This window comes from Euphorbia lathyris, chromosome 9, assembly GCF_963576675.1.
Source record: "Euphorbia lathyris chromosome 9, ddEupLath1.1, whole genome shotgun sequence".
Lineage (NCBI taxonomy): Eukaryota > Viridiplantae > Streptophyta > Magnoliopsida > Malpighiales > Euphorbiaceae > Euphorbia > Euphorbia lathyris.
Window position 1 is genome coordinate 37,614,821 of NC_088918.1, and position 21,347 is coordinate 37,636,167.

A 21,347-nucleotide genomic window follows, 5' to 3' on the forward strand; every position below is an offset into this window, starting at 1 on the left:
GTTATTGGCCAAAATTTGGAAAAGTCAACAAAAAAATGAAAATTTTGCAAACTATAGGATTGTGTAAAAATACTGCAGGTACCCATCTGCAAATCCGTAAAACTACAGGATATCTATTTGTAATTAACCCTAAAAATAAAACCCTCCTGTAACATCCTGAAAACGTAAAAAAACGTTTCTTAAAAAAAGCATAAAAAACGTGGGGTTGGAATATTTAATTAATAGGTTGAAAAAATAATTAAAAAAATAGTCAATAGAATAGAAAAGAAAAATGTTAGAACAAATAAAAAAAGGAGTGATCGAAAGAATTTACAACTTTATAAGAAAAATGACTTTAAAAAATAATAATCTAATTATATGTATATAGGGCAGAAGGATGAAGAACCTTCTATTGATTAGACCACTTGTTCACGGGTTCAGGTACCCGTCCGACCAGTTTAGACCTGTGTCTTTTGGATCGGGTTTGGACATGAATATTTATCTTTCGATTCAATCCGGTCTTGGCCTGCTAAAATCCGCTTTTTTTTTGGGCAGGTTTGGGATTTATAAAAATAATACGGGTCTAGCCCGGCCCAGTCTGTCTAGTAATATTAATTAATAAATTTATATATTTATATATTAATATTTATTTTTAAGTATAAATTTAATTTTTTATGATTAAAAATTAAACATATATATTTAGATGGACTTATATGAACTTGAGATTTGATTTTTAGATCCAAACCCAGCCAAACCTGAACCCGCCTAAATTAACAACAGGCTAGACTGGACTGAGCATTTTTAGATAAAAACCCGTTGTATCCAGTCCAGTCCAACCCATAAACAGGTCTACCCTTGATTATTGAATATTGAAGAACAATTCAAGAACAGATTTCTTCTCAACTGACTTATTCATAATTTTCCTTTAGGATTTTTTCACTTACAAAATCATTTAAAAACATACTAGGCCTTTAACTGCCAAATTTGAAAAAGTCAATAAAAAAAATAATTTTTTTTACAAACGATAAGATTGCGTTTTTAACGAAAAATACTACATGTATCTATTTACAAATCCATAAACCACGTAACATATATTTATTATTAAGGCTTAATACATCATTTGCTCCCTGAATTTATCCAAAAAGCTTGATTAGACCCCTGAACTTTCAAAGTGTCTCGATAGTCCCCTGAACTTGCATAAAATGGTCAGTTAATCCCCTAAACTTGCATAAAATGTGATCAATTGCTCACTCAGTTGCAAAAAAAAAAAAAGTTAAATATGAAAGATGTATTGCACGCATCTTAAAAAAAGGTAAAACGACCAAGATCGGAGTATGCGGTTCTAATATTAGAGAAGACAAATTTTATAGTTGAGCAACTAATAACTTCATTTTAATCTATTTTAAATATGTAATAACATTCTAAGATGCGTGAAATACATCTTCCATATTTAACTTACTTTTTTACAATCGGATGATTAATTGATTACATTTTATGCAAGTTCAGAGGGCTAACTGAACATTTTATAAAAGTTCATGGGGCTATTGAGACACTTTGAAAATTCACAGGGCCAATCAAACTTTTTGGACAAGTTCAGGGACAAATGATATATTAAGCCAATTATTAACCTTAAAATAAAACCCTCCTGTAACATCCTAAAAACGTAAAAAACGTTTCCTAACAAAAAAAAAAAAAACATTAAAAACATGGGGTTAGAATATTAATTAATAGGTTGAAATAATAATTAAAAAAATAGTCAATAGAAAAGAAAATTGTTAGAACAAGTAAAAAAGAGTGATAGAAAGAATTTAGAACTTTATAAGAAAAATGACTTTAAGAAAAATTTTAAAAAAATAATAATAATATAATTATATGTATATAGGGCAGAAGGATGAAGAATCCTCTCTTGATTATTGAATATTGAAGAGCAATTCAAGGGCAGATTTCTTCTCAACTGATATATTCATATTTTCCTTTAGGATTTTTTTCACTTAAAAAATTATTTAAAAACATACTTCGAAACTGTGGCCATTATCATTATTAAGTTAGTGTAGGTGTCCTACAAACATTTTGTTTTAAAATACTTTATGTTTAATGAAGTGTTGATTTGTCATATTCATTTTGATTTATTTTCTTAAGAGTTATTTGATCAACCAGTGTTCTCATTTCGAGTACGATCCACGTATATCAGAAACGGTCCTTGATATACACTCCGCGATCAAATTAGTAAACAAATAATAGAGAAAGAATACACTCGGTTATAGAAATATAGATAGAAAAATATCCTTTACTGCCAGGACTAATAATGAATCTTACAGGCATGCTGGTTACTTTTTTTAGTTGTCAACCGTCTCTATTTAATGGCGGCTAATAAATGTAAGCGACGGTTGATCTTCTGCGGTCTCTAATAAATAGGTCTTTTATTAACTGTGTTGATTTCTCTTTCTCTGAGTGTGAGTTTTATCTTTAACAACTTTGTTTTGCATTTGGGAGTGTGGTGTGAACTTTGTTATTGTGGTGGAGATTTTGTGACCTATTTTTGCACTTCCTTGAGAAATTTTTTTAAGGCGGCTCTTGCGTCAGTTCCCTTTGTTTTCTTCTCCATTTTGCTTTTGTGGCTTCTTGTTTTTCTTATTCTCTATGTTCTTGGGTGTTTGTCTTTTCTTTCATGTGGAAATCTTCAGCGCTGGTGTTGGATCTATTATGTCCGGGAGCCATATGCTTCTCCTAGTCCTCGAGTTGAGAGAGATTTGGGTTCACAAATCCAAGTTGGTTTGGAGCATGTTAGGCTATTTCCAGGGCCAGAGATAGACTCTATTGCTTCGTCAACTTCAGGCGTGCCTGTGAATGAGAAGAAGAAAGTAGTGAAGTTGTCGCCAAAACTTCTTAGGTCTAGTGGGGGAATGGTTCGTGATAATTGGTGTCTGCTGATTGATACTCTTCCCGAGCTTTATAGGAGGGACAATCGTGGCATTGGGGAAATTTATAAGGACTTGTTTGAAAAAATATAGCCACGGGGACTGGGGAGGAACATCTAGTCTGCTGGGGTGAGGTTTGACCCCTTTGTAAGACCATTTGTGCCGAAGTCGAAGAGGGTTAAAAATGTGTATAACATTACCATAAATAGAGATTTGAGCGTGATTGCTATGGCATACCAGTTGAGTAGGCCTTTGACCCTTACCGCTAGGGCTGGGCGCGGATCCTGGAGATACTGGACCGGACCGAATATCCGAGGAAAAAACTCCGAAATTGGACCGGACCGTTGACTTTTTTTGAGGAACCGAACTGGATTGGACCGTTGACTTTTCGTCAAAGAACTGGACCGAACTGGACCAAAATTTATCCAGGACCGGATTGGATTGGATTGGACCGAACTGAAATAACCGAAAGTTTAGCAATAATAAATTTATATTTCATACATTAACTTTATATAAAGAGAAATATTATATAATATATAGTTATATATTTTGTAAGGTTTGGTAAACATAGAGAATCGAACACCTAACCAACTGGAACATTGTTAATCGCCTTAACCATCTGAACCAATTCTACTTCTTGTTAACCATTTAATTAAGTAACAAATATTAGAAGTTTTAAATATTAAAATTTTTAAACATTTTATAAAATAGATTCGCGTGCTTCTTTTACCCATTCTCTCTGCTTTGATTTTTTTCTAGGGTTCTATCTCCTCCACTGCACTCCATCGTCGCTACCACCTCGCACACCGCTGCTACCACCTCGCACGCCGCCACCTCTACCTTGCACATTGCCACCTCCACCTTTTACCGATCTAAACTCTGGTAAGTTTTCTAGAACTTTTATATTTCAATTTCTAAACTCTGTGTTGTGTACATTGTGTAGATTTGAAGTTTTATATGTTCTATGTTATATTTGAAGTTTTATATGTTAGGGTATTAGATATAGTTCTTAATTAATTCACAGAAGCTTCCTCTCATGGAAAATCAATTAGGAAAATTTTCTTCACCTGGCTAGCTACTTATTTTGTGATCGTTTTTGTTTAAAAGATGATTGAACCTTTAATGTGTGAAAAACAATTGAGTTTGTGAATTGATTACGTATTGATGTAGTTTTTGACTTGGCTAGCTATCTAAGTTGTTACTATTATAATTTATGATGCTGTTTATATTTTTGACTTGGCTAGCTACTTATTTTGTGTTCATTTTTTTAAAAGATGATTGAACCTAGTTTATTTTGTATTCTAGTATTCTTAAATATTTGATCTTCAGAGACGCCATAGCAACAAGCTATATGTGAATGAAACAGTGGAATGACCAGCAGTGAATTACTATGAAAGTGAATTGACTTTATGTCATCCTGAAATTGCATCATCTCTTTTATCCGTATTTCAATTGGATATCTAAAGTTTTTTTAACCGAATCAAATGCACTTTGGTAAGCATATTTTTTTCCTTTTACTTTTTGCTAGTGTGTTGATTAATTTTATTGAAGTGAAAGCTAATTAATTTAACATTTGTTGATTCATTAATATGGTAAATTTTATATATTAAGGTTGATGTTTGGCTTTTACTGCCTTTGCTTTGGAAAACAAGGAATTTGTTTTGTTAAGAAGATTCAATTACAAATTGGGATGATGATTAGAGAGATCTTGCTAATGAAGTGTTGTCTTTTTTGAATTAAAGGTTGTTTGTTTTTATGGATTTGTTATTTTGTAACTTTGATTTTGTGGGATTTTTTAGCCTTGTTGTCTACCGTAACTTTTAATACTTTGATTTTGTGGGGTTTTTTTAGCCTTGTTGTCTACTGTAACTTTTAATGAATGTTGTTTACTTCCTAAAAAAAAAATATCATTTATTTCAAGTTATGTAAGATAATAAAATTTTATATTTTATTATCTTGTAAATTAAATTTTTAATTTATTTTCTAGGACCTAAACTATTAGATATTTATCCGAATCACCGAAAAATTATATTGGATTGGACCGGAACCGAATCTCCGAATCCCCGAACTGGACTGGACTGAAATTTTGGGGCAATTCAATTCTGGAGATTTATTCTTTCAATCCAATCCTGGAGATTTCCTTTTATTTATCTCCGAATTTCAATCCAATACTGGAGATTCATGAATCCCCGACTTGAACCGAACTGTGCCCAGCCCTACTTACCGCGATGTCGAGGATGGAGTGGAATAATGATAATTGTGCCATGATACTTGTGTAATATAACCTCGACCGGAGTTCTTTCCTGTGAGGTGTTGTTAGGATCGGCAGGGGACACTCTGGTGCCAAAGTTATTATATCGTTTGAGAATAATAACAAGAATTCTTGTATGACTAAGTGTGCACACCTCGAATACCTTTCATTAGTAAGTTTGACAATTACTACATCCTTATTCCAGTAGCTGAAAAACTAGTGCAAGAGCAAATCTGATGATTATTACAGATTTGATCTGGAAAATCTAGATTAAGAAACAATAAAACCCTAATACATTGAGGAAGACAACAAATATAGCTTACCATTTCTATGTTTCGATTTCAGAAACAGAGACTTGCATGTAGAAAGCTTCCATTGAGTTAGCCAAAGAGAGGGATGGGAGAGCTAAATCCTGAATCATCGAGCTGAAAATCTCTAGAATGACTGATTGAACTCAAAGAAACCTAATTAACTCTGTAGGTTTTGCTTTATATATGAGGTGAAATATTAGTGAAACATTTGAGCGTGTTAAATTTAGAATACGTTTTGGTCTGGCCACATAACTTATTTCATTTGCAATTTTTTGTTTTCAAACAACAATGACAGTTATATATACGTCATGTCATATGATGATTACGCACCTTTTCGATTAAAATCGCATTTTCTTGGGATGACGGACGTGTGCCATTGTTTGCCACGTGTGATTTGAGATTCTTTGTACTTAAACTTTCAGATGACATAAATTTATTATAGTGTCGCAAAAAATATTCAGACGATACGAAAACAAATGTTTGTCATATATCTTGTGTCATGTGAAAGGGAAAATATCGCAGTGTACAATTTAGAGTGGAACGCTAAATGTTGTTATGAAAAGTAGAAATAAACACTTCCTAAGAAGGAAAAACATGTTTAATAGGTGAAACAATAGGTATGATCAAAATAGTCATATAACCCCCTATTATTTCCGACCAAATAAGCATTCAGAAAAGCAACAATAGTGCAAAAAATACTGGTTCTCGTTGAAACTTTTAGACCCTTCCATTATTGAGTTTGATATTAGCAACCGAACCTATAAGACCTTAGTGTTAAAAATAAATTAAACTTAATTTTAATAAAAAAAAACAAAAACAAAATAATAAATGCAATCACATGTTTGTGAGTATGGGAAGTCAAAAATGGACAAAAAAATAATTGATGGATTGGTTCATCCTTTCACATTTCTTATAAGTATAGAAAATGAAAAAAATCAATATTTGAGTGACGGAGTCTATGGTCAAAGCATGTAGGTTAGGTGTATTGTTTTTTTCGATTAAAAATCCGTCCAAACTAGTAGCCTATAAATAAGGCTTTGCATTGTAAGATGGTGGGTGTGAGGAATTGTATTAAGAGAAGAGAGAAGAAATAATTAATCAATTAAAAGTTTATAGTGTGTATTTACATTATCAATTTTATTCCTCCAACAAAGTGGTATCAGAGCCATATTACGAGAGTCAGTCTTCCGCCAAATAGACCCTATAAAAATGTCAGACGGTCTCAAACTTCCTTATCAATACCCTCAGCTCACCAAAACCAATTATTCAAGTTGGTGTATTCGAATGAAGGCGTTACTCGGATGTCAAGATGTCTGGGACATTGTTGAAAAAGGCTACGTAGTCCCAGCCAACGAGACAGCGTTGACACAAGCAGAAAAAGATACTCTGCAGAAAAATCGCAAAAGCGATCAAAAGGCGCTTACTCTCATCCATCAAGGTTTGGATGAATTAATGTTCGAGAAAGTAGCTGAAGCTACCACCGCCAAACAAGCGTGGGAAATCCTACGAGTTTCTCTTCAAGGGGAGGAGAAAGTTAAAAAAGTTCGTTTGCAGATGCTGAGAGGAGAATTTGAGACGATGAGGATGAAAGAGACAGAGGCCATCAGTGATTACTCATCCCAAGTAAGATCTATCGTAAATCAGATGCGGCAGTATGGAGAAAAAATTGGAGAGTCCAGAATTGTTGAAAAAATTATGCGATCACTACTACCAAAATTTGATTACGTAGTGGTGGCTATGGAGGAGTCCAGAGACATCAGTGAAATGTCCGTTGATGAAGTTGTAGGGTCATTACAAGCACACGAGGAGCGGTTTGAGAAACGAAGAAAAGATTCCGTAGAACAAGTCTTAGCAACGAAGACTGTGTTTAAAAATGGCGAAAGTAGTCAGTCCGACAGAGGACGTGGAAGAGGTCGAGGAGGAAGTGGTAGAGGATGAGGACGTGGCAGAAATCAAGGCAGAAATGAAAATGGCAACAACAACAATGACAGAAGCACTCAATTCACCAGAGGCAGAGGAAGAGGCCGAAGACGCGGTCAAGGAAGAGGAAACTGGAGGCCGAATGAAGGACGTGACAAGTCTAATATTCAGTGCTATAATTGCTCCAAGTATGGTCACTACGCGGTAGAATGTTGGAGTCCGCCTAAGGCGGTAGAAGAGACTGCCAATAATATTCAAGATGAGGAAGTAACTGGCACTGTGTTACTTACCTACGAAGGTGAAGAAAATCGCGAAAATAATATATGGTATCTTGACAATGCGGCAAGTAACCATATGTGTGGTGACAAGAAGATGTTCGTGGAGCTCTATGAATCCGTTCGCGGTATGTTGTATTTGGAGATTCCTCTAAGGTTCCTATTACAGGCAAAGGAACCATTCTTATTCGGCTCAAAAATGGCGCTCACTAGTTTATTGATAATGTTTAGTATGTTCCTAGCATGAAAAGCAATATTTTGAGCTTGGGACAGTTATTGGAGAAAAATTATGAAGTTCACATTGTGGACCGAAAACTACTCCTGTTGAATGAGAAAAAGGAGTTGATTGCACGAGTACCCATGGCGAGAAACAGAATGTTCACAATTAACATTCAGACGGACGTGGCCAAATGTTTGAAAGCTTGTGTGCAAAGCCCCCCCTGACTTTGGCATTTACGGTACGGACATCTCAATTTTGGAGGATTGAAGCAGTTGGGACAGAAGCAGGTGGTAAACGGATTGCCTCACATTGACCAGCCTCATCAACTGTGTCAAGGATGTCTTGATGGAAAACAATTCAGAACCAGTTTTCCAAAGGAGTCCATGTCAAGAGCAAAGGCGCCACTTGAGCTAGTTCACACAGACGTGTGTGGACCGATTACTCCACAATCCTTGGGAAAAAATAAATATTTTCTACTTTTCATTGATGATTATAATAGAAAAACTTGGGTGTATTTTTTGAAGGAAAAAACAGAAATATTTGAGACATTTAAAAAATTCAAAATCCAAGTGGAGAAAGAAAGTGGTCATTTTATTAAGGCACTCAGATCAGACAAAGGCGGTGAATACATGTCCATCTCTTTCAAGCAATTTTGTGAAGATCATGGAATCCGTCATTTCCTTTCAGTCCCGAGATCACCTCAGCAAAATGGCGTAGTAGAAAGAAAGAACAGAACTGTGCTCAACCTGGTGAGGAGCATGTTAAAAAGCAAAAAATTACTGAAGGAGTTATGGGCCGAAGCAGTAGACTGTGCTGTCTACCTATTGAACAGATCGCCAACTGTCAGTGTTTGGGATCAAACTCCACAAGAAGCATGGAGTGGAATAAAACCCGGTATTTCTCATTTGCGTGTTTTTGGCAGTGTTGCTCATGTCCATGTACCGGATGAAGAACGCAAGAAGCTAGGTGATAAAAGCAAGAAATATTTGTTTGTGGGCTATTCAGAACATTCCAAAGGGTACAAAATGTTCGATCCTCAAACTCAGAAAATCGTCATCAGTAGAGATGTCACTATTGATGAAGAAGCAGTTTGGGACTGGACCGGTGAAAAAGAAAACAGTTACAGTTTTTATCCGTTCATGGATGAAGACAATGATCAGGAAGAACCAGCCACAGTCACAGCCACAACACCAGCAACCAGTTCGACATCAGCAAGCTCATCCAGTTCGAGTTCATCCTCGAGTAATGAAGACAGTTCAGATGAACATCCGCCCGGAAAGCCAAAAAAATTCATACCTATTAAAGATCTCTATGATGTAACAAGAAATCTCGATGATGAATTAACTCTTTATTGTCATTTTGTTAATGATGAACCAACAGATCCAGAAGAAGCAATGAAAGATGAAAAATGGAGAAAAGCCATGGAAGAGGAGATTCATTCGATCGAGAAAAATAAAACATGGGAGCTGACATCACTTCCGGCCGGTCAAAAACCCATTGGAGTTAAATGGGTGTTCAAAGCAAAGAAAGATGCAAACGGTGAAATCGTCCGACATAAAGCAAGACTGGTGGCAAAAGGATTCAGTCAACGACCCGGAATTGACTATAATGAAGTTTTTGCTCATGTTGCCAGAATGGAGAGTATCAGACTGATAATTTCTGTAGCTGCTCAACACGGGTGGAGAATCCATCAAATGGACGTGAAATCCGCATTTCTCAATGGATATCTGGAAGAGGAAATTTATATCCAGCAACCACCTGGGTATGTTGTGAAAGGTCAAGAAAATAAAGTGCTAAAATTAAAAAAAGGCACTTTATGGTCTCAAGCAAGCACCACGAGCCTGGAACAGTCGCATTGACAAATATTTTCAAGAAAATGGTTTTGTCAAATGCCCACATGAATATGCCCTACATGCAAAGGTGAAAAATGGAGATATGTTACTTGTTTGTTTGTATGTGGATGATCTCATTTTTACAGGGAACAATCCTAAGATGTTTGAAGAGTTCAAGAAGACAATGGCTCGTGAGTTCGAGATGACTGACATTGGTCTAATGTCATATTATTTTGGCATTGAAGTGAAGCAGAATGACGATGGAATTTTTATTTCTCAAAGTGGTTTTGCAAAGGAGATCTTAAAGAAGTTCAAGATGGAAAATTGTAATTCCGTCAGCACGCTAGTCGAATGTGGAATCAAATTGACAAAAGATGAAGGTGGAGACAGAGTCAACCCGACATTATTTCGAAGCTTGGTCGGAAGTCTCAGATACTTGACATGTACGAGACTAGATATTCTCTATGCAGTCGGCTTAGTAAGTCGATACATGGAAGCCCCAACGGTGTCACATTGGAATGCAGCAAAAAGAATTCTCCGTTACGTGAAAGGTACAACTAATTTGGGATTACTTTATTCAAAAACTAACGATTTCAAATTAGTTGGATACTGTGATAGTGATTAGGCCGGTGACAAGGATGATCAAAAAAGTACAACTGGTTTTGTATTTTTTCTGGGTGATACTGCATTTACGTGGAGTTCGAAGAAGCAGGCGATTGTGACGTTGTCAACCTGCGAAGCTGAATATGTTGCTGCAACCTCATGTGTGTGTCATGCGATTTGGCTCCGAAAATTGCTAGAAGAATTTCAGATGACTCAAAATGATCCGACGGAGATTTTTATCGATAATAAATCTGCACTGGCATTGGCGAAAAATCCAGTGTTTCATGATCGAAGTAAGCACATTGATACGAGGTATCATTTTATTCGTGAGTGTATTGAGCAAAAGGAGGTGACACTGAAGTACGTGAAGACACAAGATCAGATTGCAGATATTTTCACGAAGTCGCTGAAGTATGATGTGTTCAGTCAATTGAGAGATCAACTGGGAGTCGCGAAAAATTAAGTTTAAGGGGGCATGTTAAAAATAAATTAAACTTAATTTTAATTAAAAAAAAAGAAAAAGAAAAACAAAATAATAAATGCAATCACATGTTTGTGAGTATGGGAAGTCAAAAATGGACAAAAAATAATTGATGGATTGGTTCATCCTTTCACATTTCTTATAAGTATAGAAAATGAAAAAAATCAATATTTGAGTGATGGAGTCTATGGTCAAAGCATGTAGGTTAGGTGTATTATTTTTTTCGATTAAAAATCCATCCAAACTAGTAGCCTATAAATAAGGCTTTGCATTGTAAGATGGTGGGTGTAAGGAATTGTATTAAGAGAAGAGAGAAGAAATAATTAATCAATTAAAAGTTTATAGTGTGTATTTACATTATCAATTTTATTCCTCCAACACTTAGAGCTCAGTGGCGGAGCCAGGACTTATAGGTCGGAGGGGCTAGACCGTGGACAAAAAAAAATTAAATGCTACGGGTTGGGCTAGATGCTATGAGTCGGGTTAGATCGGTCCATGTTATTTTTATAATTCCCAAGAAATCCTAAAGTAATTATAGAGATAAGGTACCAAAAAAGGCCTATCATTTTTTTTGGAAGTATCAATTTAGACTCCACGTACAAAATAACACAAATATAGTACGTTTAAAAAAGTGTACCAATTTAGGTCTCGATAACGAAATGAGACACGTCATTGATACTTTTTTTTAAATGTTAAGCCTAAATTGATACTTCCCCAAAATCATATATCTATTTTGGTACCTTATCCCTTAATTATAATCACTAAAAAAAACTCTAATTAAACAACATATTAATAATCCTCAACATAGTAAATAAATCATAATTGAAATTAAAGTAAATATAAATATCTAAATTATACCCTAAATTAGAAATCCTAAATTAAACCCTCTCAAAATTAGTTATAATTATTAAAGAATCTCTAAACAAACAATATATTAATAATCCTCTAAATTAGAAATCTCACAAAAAAAAAACTCAATTTGGCAATCTCTAATTTAGAATCATAAACTTAAACCTAGAAATAAAATAAAAAATAAAAAACTTACTTGGCTGTTTGAAATTAGAAGCTGTGGGAAAATTGAAAATGATTGAATAATTGAAATTTTAAAAAAACTTTGGACCAATTTAGAAAATTTACCAAAATTTTATTTGCTTTGTCCGAAATAAAGGAGAGATAAAGCAAATAAGATAATAAATTAAAAGGGAAAGGTTGATACATTTCTATCGCCTACAATTTCTTTAAAAACAAATAAAAAAAGATGGAAAGGGCTGGAGGCAATTTCGCCCTTTCCATCTTTTAATTTTTTTTAACCTAACCAGCACAATTTCGCCCTTTCCATTTTTTAATTTTTTTTAACCTAACCAGCACAGACGTTTTGTGCTGGTTAGGTTAAAAAAAAAAATTAAAAGATGGAAAGGGCGAAATTGCCCCAGCCCTTTCCATCTTCTAATTTAGACAAATGAAGAAGAAGATACAGAGATCTTCTTCTTCAGCCGCCATGGCTTCTTCTTCAGCCGCCATGGCTGGAGGGGCTCCAGCCATGGCGGCCCCTGGCGGAGCCAAGGTTGAAACCTCCCTACCAGGGGGTTTCCGGCGGGACTGGAGGGTCGGCTGACCCTTCCCGCCCCCTCTGGCTCCGCTCCTGTTAGAGCTCGTCATCTAGCATGTTCGCATTCCCATATTGGCCGGAGACAAACTTCAATGATTTTATTGAAATATTTTAAGATATTGATCAAGTTCATGAGTGCTTTTTATCCGTATAAAAAATTGATCAAGTTCATGAGTTCTTTTTATCCGTATAAAAAGGGACTAAAAACGATATAATTATATCAAATTTAAGAGTGAATTTATATATTAAATCTAAAATTAATATATATTTTAAAACTAGAAGTAACATAAAATAATTAGTTAAAACTAATAGAGTAAAGTATTGATCAATATCAATATTGTTATGGAAGTATCAATGAAACTCCTGTTAAAATTAGTAGGGATAAAGTGCAAAATTACTCCGAGAAGTAATTTTATCTCTAACGTTTAAAATGATGCAATTTTACATTGATCTAACATTGATAAGTTGGTGAATTTGAGAAATAATTCATCAAATTGTTTTTTCGATCATGAATCTTATTATCTACAGTTCACATATGTGTCATTTTATCACTCGTTAGTAACATATCATAAACATATGGTTAAACGAGAAAAAGATTAAAAAAAATATTGTATTTTGTACGAGTTGGAAAAATATCCAAATATTTTTCCGAATTTAAAAATTTTATTTTTATTATTAAATCATACGATTTTTTTAGAATGAACACATGTGCAATTTATGCAGCATAAGAACAAAATATCTGTATTTTATAATAATATCTGAAATTGACCTAACTTGTTAACGTTCTTAATAAATTTTCTCTTAACTACCAACATTAGAAGTAAAATTGCACCATTTTAGATATTAGAAATAAAATTGCTCTTGGCTAAACGTGGGATGTATTTTTTCACTTTATCCCAAATTAGGAAAAGTAAATATAATGAACTTTAATGTATCCAACAAAACAAATAATGATATTCATCAATTCGAAGTGAAGGAAAAATCAATCAACATCTTATTTAAATAAGTAATTATTTAAGTTAATGATTAATTGAGTTTTTGTTTACTTACTTTTCATCTCATGTTAACCTTTTCACTTTAAAATGCAGGTGTTTGGTTATAGACTTTCTGTTTGCTTTTTACAGCTAAAAAATAGTTTTTTCACAAAAATATCTGCTTTTTGGAAAAAAAAACATTTCTCAAAGACAAATAGCAAACAAGAACCGCAACCAGCAGACAGAAACAATAAACAGTAAGTAGCCAAAACGATCTAATTATGCCAAAAAAAATAGCTGGAGTTAAGTAATTTAGGCTAAAAGTAAATAATGGGGCTAATTACAAATCTAGCCCAATTAAGAAGGGTATTTTACATATCTAACCCACTTTGCTTCCATCTTACCAAATTAAATACTTTCAACCATTTTGGACAAAATTACCCTTAGTTCTATTCAATCATCGATCTACTTCTTCTTCTTCTTCTTCTTCTTCTTCCGCTTCTTCTTCTTCCGCTTTTTTCTTCTTTCGCTTTTTCTTCTTCTTCTTCTTCTTCTTCTTCTTCTTCTTCTTCTTCTTCGGTTCAACTTCTTATTCGGTTCATCTTCTTCAATTTCTGATACCAATCATTAGCGATTTTTGAGTTAATTTTCCATAGAAATGATATGTTTTTAGCTTATACGCTTGCTTTTCTCGTTGGTCTTGCCTCTTTCTTCATCTGTAATGGTATCGTTTCAATTTTCTCAATTTTCCACAATTTTTCTCAATTTTCCTCCATTGCTGTCGTATTTGTGACGAAATTTATCGCATTTCGTCACAAATGCGACAAGCGCTGTCGCATTTCGTCACAAATGTGACAAGAGTTGTCGCATTTGTGACGAAATGCGACAGCTCTTGTCGCATTTGTGACGACATGCGACAAATTTCGTCACAAATGCGACAGTAATGGAGGAAAATTGAAAAAAATTGTGGAAAATAGAGAAAATTGAAACGATACCATTACAGATGAAGAAAGATGCAAGACCAACGAGAAAATCAAACGCATAAGCTAAAAACATACCATTTCTACGGGAAATTGAACATAATACGTAAATAATCTCAAAAATCGCTAATGATTGGTATCAGAAATTGAAGAAAATGAACCGAAGAAGAAGAAGAACCAGAACCAGAAGAAGAAGAAGAAGCGAAAAAGAAGAAGAAGAAGCGGAAGAAGAAGAAGAAGAAGCGGAAGAAGTAGAAGAATCAGAAGTAGATCGATGATTGAATAGAACTAAGGGTAATTTTATCCAAAATGGTTAAAAGTGTCTAATTTGGTAAGATGGAAGCAAAGTGGGTTAGATATGTAAAAGACCCTTCTTAACTGGGCTAGATTTGTAATTAGCCCTAAATAATGAGTGGCCTTTCATTAATGACTAATTTATTAATAGCAAATGAATCTTATTATGGAAAAGCTGTCTTTATCATAAATAAATGAAGTTGGGAGGATCTATTAGTAGTATAAAAGCAGACATAGTCATATAACCATTTTAAACAAAATCACAAATAAAAACTCATATTTTCTCTTCAGAAAAATGGAAGTATGGTTGCTCATCGTTGTGGCCATCTCCATTTCTGCCTTGCTGAGAGCTTTTCTAAACCTTTTCTCTCTGTCCAAGATTCCGGCTAACAAGTTCCCGCCTGGGCCCCATATTGTACCTATCATCGGACACTTAAGATGGACGAAAAAATCTTTATCGGATATTGAATTGATCTTCCGTTCCCTTCACTCGAAGCTCGGTCCTATAATCACTCTCCGCATCGGATCTCAGCCACGCATCTTTGTTGCCGACCATTCCCTTGCTCACCAAGCCTTAGTTGAGAACGGGACTGTTTTCTCTAACCGCCCGGCACCTACTGCTACCAATTTAATTGTTAGTGGCAATCAGCGTACTATCAGCTCATCCTTTTACGGTCCTACTTAGCGCCTCCTCCGCCGGAATATCACATCGGAAATACTCCATCCTTCACGGGTGAAGTCGTATTCCCATGCTCGCAAATGGACTCTGCAATTTCTCCTCCAGCGCTTCCAATCTCAGTCGAATTCCGGCGGTCCTGTTAGCGTTTTGGATAATTTTCGATACGCTATGTATTGCTTATTAGGTGTTATGTGTTTGGGAGAGAAACTTTATTAACCTAACTGAAATTGAAAAGAGATGAAGAGAAAGATATTTTTGTATATATGAATCAGAGAGGATTACAGTATTTATATACAAACAATTACAATTAATACGGAATAAGGAAGTTTACTTTCTATGTCTAAACACTCTAATACCCTCTGTCTATATAACACCAATATAGACAACCTCTGTCTATATAACACCAATATAGACAACCTCTGTCTATATAACACCAATATAGACAATGATAGATGTATATATTCTAACAGCCTCCCCTCAAGTTGAGATACTCTGAATTTCAACTTGCACAACCATAATCAACATAAGTGTACAACTGCATCTTATGCAAAGTTGTGGCCATCTGCGTCTTCAAATATTTCACCACATGTATTGCTGTCTCCATATGTATTACTGTTGGATTGCTCATATACTGACTCAATTGTTGTGTAGCAAAGGAAATATCAGGCCTTGTGAATCCAAGGTAAAGCAACCTGCCAACCATTCTTCTGTATCTCTCTGGTTCAGTGTATAGTGGAGAACCTTCATCATCAAGTTTAACACCTGATGCAAAAGGACTAGTTACACTATGAGCTTCTGTCAATCCAGCATCCTTTATCAAATCCCTGATATACTTTGATTGAGAAATAAGCAAACCTTTTTCTGATCTTGCTAGTTCTATTCCCAAAAAATACTTGGCTTCTCCCATATCTTTGATAGTGAATGACTCATCCAAAGCTCTTTTAGTTTCTGCAATCAATTCCATTGATGTACCAGTTATAAGTACATCATCAACATATACGATTAATGCAAGGAAGTGGCCATCTGTTGTTCTTTTAGTAAATAGACAATAATCATGTATGGATTTCACATATCCCAATTGAATCAACTTGTTTGTGAAAGCTTTATTCCATTGCCTTCCAGCCTGCTTAAGTCCATATAAGGACTTTTCCAGTTTGCAAACCATGCCCTGACTATCATATCCTGCTGGTGCTTCCATGTATAATTCCTCCTCAATTGATCTATGCAAGTAAGCATTATTAATGTCTATCTGCTGGATTGGCCAATTGTTGGCCGTAGCCACTGCAAGAAAAACTCTCACTGTGGTTACTTTAGTAACAGGAGAGTAACTGTCATGATAATCCACTCCATATGTTTGGTTATAACCACGAGCCATAAGTCTGGCTTATACCTAGAAACAGTTCCATCAGGAGCATATTTCACTTTGAAAATCCATCTGGAAGTGATAGTTGTCTTTCCTGAAGGTAGATGCACTAGCTTCCAAGTTTTGTTCCTTTCGAAGGCTTCAATTTCTTCAGACATAGCTTTCTCCCATTTAGGATTCCCTTTGGCTTCATTATAATTCTTTGGCTCATATTCTTTATTTAATTCTGCCATATAAGCTGTATGCTCTTGACTGTACAAAAGGGAACTGCTTCCTTCATGAGAAATCTGATTAATCACGAAATCTCTCATCCATCCTGGTTTGGTATGCTGTCGATGAGGCCTGTTGGCAGCAATTGAAGGTAACAAGGGTGCAGGAGCATCAACTGTTGTCTCTACAGGCAAAGTTGAAGTTGAATCACCAATAAGGGATGTGTCTGTCAAATGATTATCTACAGTAAGGACTTCAACTTCTTCATCATCCGATGGAATTGACCTGAAAATGTTATTAAAATCCTCATTGCCATTATGAGAATTAGCAACTTCCTGCAAATTGTGTTGGTTAGTTGCATAAGGAAAAACATTTTCAAGAAATTTGACATCTCTTGAGGTACACAATTGCTGTGTAATTGTATTGTACATTTTCCACCCCTTTTGTCCAGCCGAATAACCCAGATATATACTCAGTTTCGATCTGTCGTCAAACTTACCCCTCTTAGGATTGACATTTAAAACATACACTGCACATCCAAAAATTCTCAAATCTGTGTAATTTGGTACCTTATTATATAGCACATCATACGGGGTCTTCCATTTCAACACTTTAGTGGGAGACACATTTAATAGCACTGTGGCATGAAGCATTGCTTCCCCCCAGAACCTGATAGGCAGTGAACCTTCCTTCAATAATGCCCTTGCAACATTTATCAAACTCTTGTGTCTGCGCTCCACAACTCCATTTTACTGCGGAGTGTAAACACAAGTTTTCTGATGCTCTATTCCATACTTCTGAAGAATTGATTGAGTGTTAGTTCCAATAAATTCTGTCCCATTATCCGTTCTTATACATTTCACCTCTATTTGAAATTGTGTTTTGACCAGGATTAAGAAATTTTCTAACAAGCTGGCTACTTGATCCTTATGTTTGAATAGAATAGTCTAAGTGACTCTGCTAAAATCATCAACTATTGTCAACATGTATCGATCTCCACTCAAAGAAGTCTTCTTATAAGGACCCCAACAATCTAAATGTAGCAAATCAAAAACTTTTATTGATTGGATAGAGCTATTACAAAAAGGTTGTCTGACTTGCTTAGCTCTTAAACAAACATCACACTGACTAAATTGCTGAGAGTTAGGAAACTGAAATACATGTGACAATTTATCTGAAGCCATATGGCCAAGTCTTCTATGCCACAAGAACACATCAGAACAATCTTCTTTTGCAGATAAAACTGTAAACTTATTGCTAAGCATGCTATTTGGACTGGACAAATTCATTATTACATCTTTATTGAAGGATTCAGCATTCAAGTAGTATAAACCATTCTTTATTCTGCCCACTGCGATGATTTCCTCACATTTCAGGTCCTGCAAAACGCAATATTCAGCCCAAAATTTCACTGTAATGTGTTGATCTTTCAACAATCTACCAACTGACATCAAATTTTGCTTAAAATTGGGAACATATAGAACATTATGCAATTACAAATTCTGCTGAAATAACACCTCTCCCCTGAAACTGACTAAATGTACTTCTCCTGTTGGTAGGAAAATCCTTTTTGTGTTTGCCAACTTGGTAACATTAGTCATTATGCCTAAATTTGAGGTCATATGTGTAGTAGCACCTGAATCTATTATCCATTCAGCATATATTTCAGTATTTCGAACAGAATTATTACCTGCACAAGCACCAGCAAAACCAGCAAAAGCAGAAAATTCCTGGTCTGATTGTTTTCCCTTGATGGCTCTCTGAACCTCCCTTTGCATTACCTCCAATTTTTGCAACATTTCCTGCATTGAATCTTTCCTGCATGCCTCACTATCATCAAAATCACAGTTAGATAAAGGAGTTTCGAGTTCAGAAGATGGTTCTTGTGTCATATTTGCTTGGTGTTTGGCTGGTCCGGTTATCCTCTTTCCTTTGAACCAATCTGGATATCCTTTAATCCCGAAACAATCTTGACGCTCATGTCCTTCTTTTCTGCAATAAGTACAAACCTTATCCGATTTGTTCTTAGCCTGATAACTGCTTTTTCCACTATTATAACCAGTGTTATATCCTTGTTTTCTACCACCAGCAGACATATTAACAAACTCCGCAATATTGTTATTTGTGCTTCCACTTCTTTGTTTCTCAATTCGTGAAAGAATTGAAAATGCCTTATTAACAGGAGGTAATGGTTCCATGATCAAGATTTGATCTCTAACATGATCAAACTCAGCATTTAATCCAGACAAAAATTGCATCAATTGTTCATCCTCAATCTGTGTTTGAGCAAGCTTCCTTGACTCTCCACAAGTGCAATTTTCAATAGGCTTCAATATTGCATATTCATCCCACATCATTTTCATCTTATTAAAAAAATCTACTAAAGACATACCTCCTTGAGTCGAACTGCAAATTTCCTTGCGAAGTTGAAAGATAAGAGGACCATTACTTTCTCCATACCTTTGCTCTATCTCCTTCCACAATCCTTGAGCAGATTTTGCATGAATGAAGACTGCAGCCAATTCTTTGGTGAGAGAATTCAAGATCCAGGAGAATACCAGATCATCTGTTTCTTTCCACTTCAAATGTGCATCTGAGGTTCGATCTGCTGGTTCATCGTTCTTCATGGTGAAATTTGTCTTGCGTTTTGCACTAATGGCAAGCAACAATGCTCTCTTCCACAGATTATAATTCTTTCCATCAAGAATTATATTAACGATCATCAAACCAGGATTGTCACTGCTCTGGTTGTTTGATGAATTACCAGATGTATTCATCGTTGATTCTGAATTAGGTATATTACGATTTGAATCGTGATTGAAAACTTGATCTGAGTTCCGATCGGGATTGCTCGATTCAGAATCACGATCAGAATTTCTTGATTCAAAATCGTTTGATTCTGATTCAACCTCTTCAAAACTTGAATTCACGATATCAGCGTACGATCTGTACTGTTGTTTCTTTCTTCTCATTCTCCGATCATCTCAATTTCCAGTCGCCGGAATTTGGAATCCACCACCCAGCTCTGATACCATATTAACCTAACTGAAATTGAAAAGAGATGAAGAGAAAGATATTTTTGTATATATGAATCAGAGAGGATTACAGTATTTATATACAAACAATTACAATTAATACGGAATAAGGAAGTTTACTTTCTATGTCTAAAGACTCTAATATCCTCTGTCTATATAACACCAATATAGACAACCTCTGTCTATATAACACCAATATAGACAATGATAGATGTATATATTCTAACAAACTTGATGAGAAACAAATCAAGAGGATAGAGCATTGTGCTGTTAGCAATGAACTAAAATTCGAGACACTTAATTACTGGCCGGCGTTGACTAAGATTCTGTTAAAGAAACGTTGGTCGGAGTTCATAAAGATTCAGAAGGAAACACATGAAGTGATGCTTCCATTGATAAGAGCAAGAAAGAAAGTGAGTGAACAAAATCAGGAAAGTGAAGAGTTTATGTTATCATATGTTGATACTTTGTTTAATCTGCAACTTCCAGACCAGAAAAGAAAGCTTACAGAGACAGAAATTGTGAGTTTGTGCAATGAATTGGCTCTGATACTAGTTCCACAGGATTGGAATGGATCATGGCGAATTTAGTGAAGTTGCCCCAAATTCAAGAGAAGCTATTTATGGAAATCAAAAGTGTTGTTGAAGAAGGAGAAGAAGAGGTTAAAGCAGACGAACTTCATAAGAAGGGCTAAGGCGACACCCGCCCGTCGCATTTTGTATTGCCACATTCAGTGTCAGAAGATGTTGTTTTGGGGAAATATTTAATACCCAAAAATTCAAATATAAACTTTATGATAGCAGAAATGGGATGGGATTCAAAAGTATGGGAAGATCCAAAGAGTTTCAAGCCAGAAAGATTTATGGGAAAAGATTTTGATATAACAGGAAGTAGAGAGATTAAAATGATGCCTTTTGGTTTTGGAAGGAGAATGTGTCCTGCATATGGTTTTGCAATGTTTCATCTGCAGTATTTTGTGGCCAATTTGATATGGAAATATGAGTGGAAAGCTGTTGATGATGATGAAGTTGATCTCTCTGAAAAACAAGAATTTACCGTCGTCATGAAGAATCCATTGCAAGCACACATTTCTCCCAGGCTTAAATAAAATTACTATGATTATTTTATTCCATTGAGTTATTGAGTTTGCAACTTTTAATCGTTTCTTTCAACTACGGAGTATATCACTTATAAAACACACATATATACGTGTGTAGTAATATGTTTCACTTTATCTCCATCGAGTTTGTTGCTGTTTAATTAAGGAGGAAAAACGAGACTTCTTTTCCTTCTTTCTCATTCACCGTTTTTATTCTTCTAGTTTTTTATTCTTTGTTCGTTAAATTTTTGTCTCGTTAGTTTTCATATATCTTGCTGTATATCTATTAATCTGTTTGATCTATATCAAATGGT

The 21,347-nt window shown here is 35.1% G+C and overlaps 1 pseudogene; it reads left to right on the forward strand.

The window, feature by feature from the left end:
• Window positions 1-14,942: 14,942 nt before the first annotated feature.
• On the forward strand, window positions 14,943-21,042 carry LOC136207228 (cytochrome P450 89A2-like; annotated as a pseudogene).
• The last annotated feature ends 305 nt before the right edge of the window (window positions 21,043-21,347 follow it).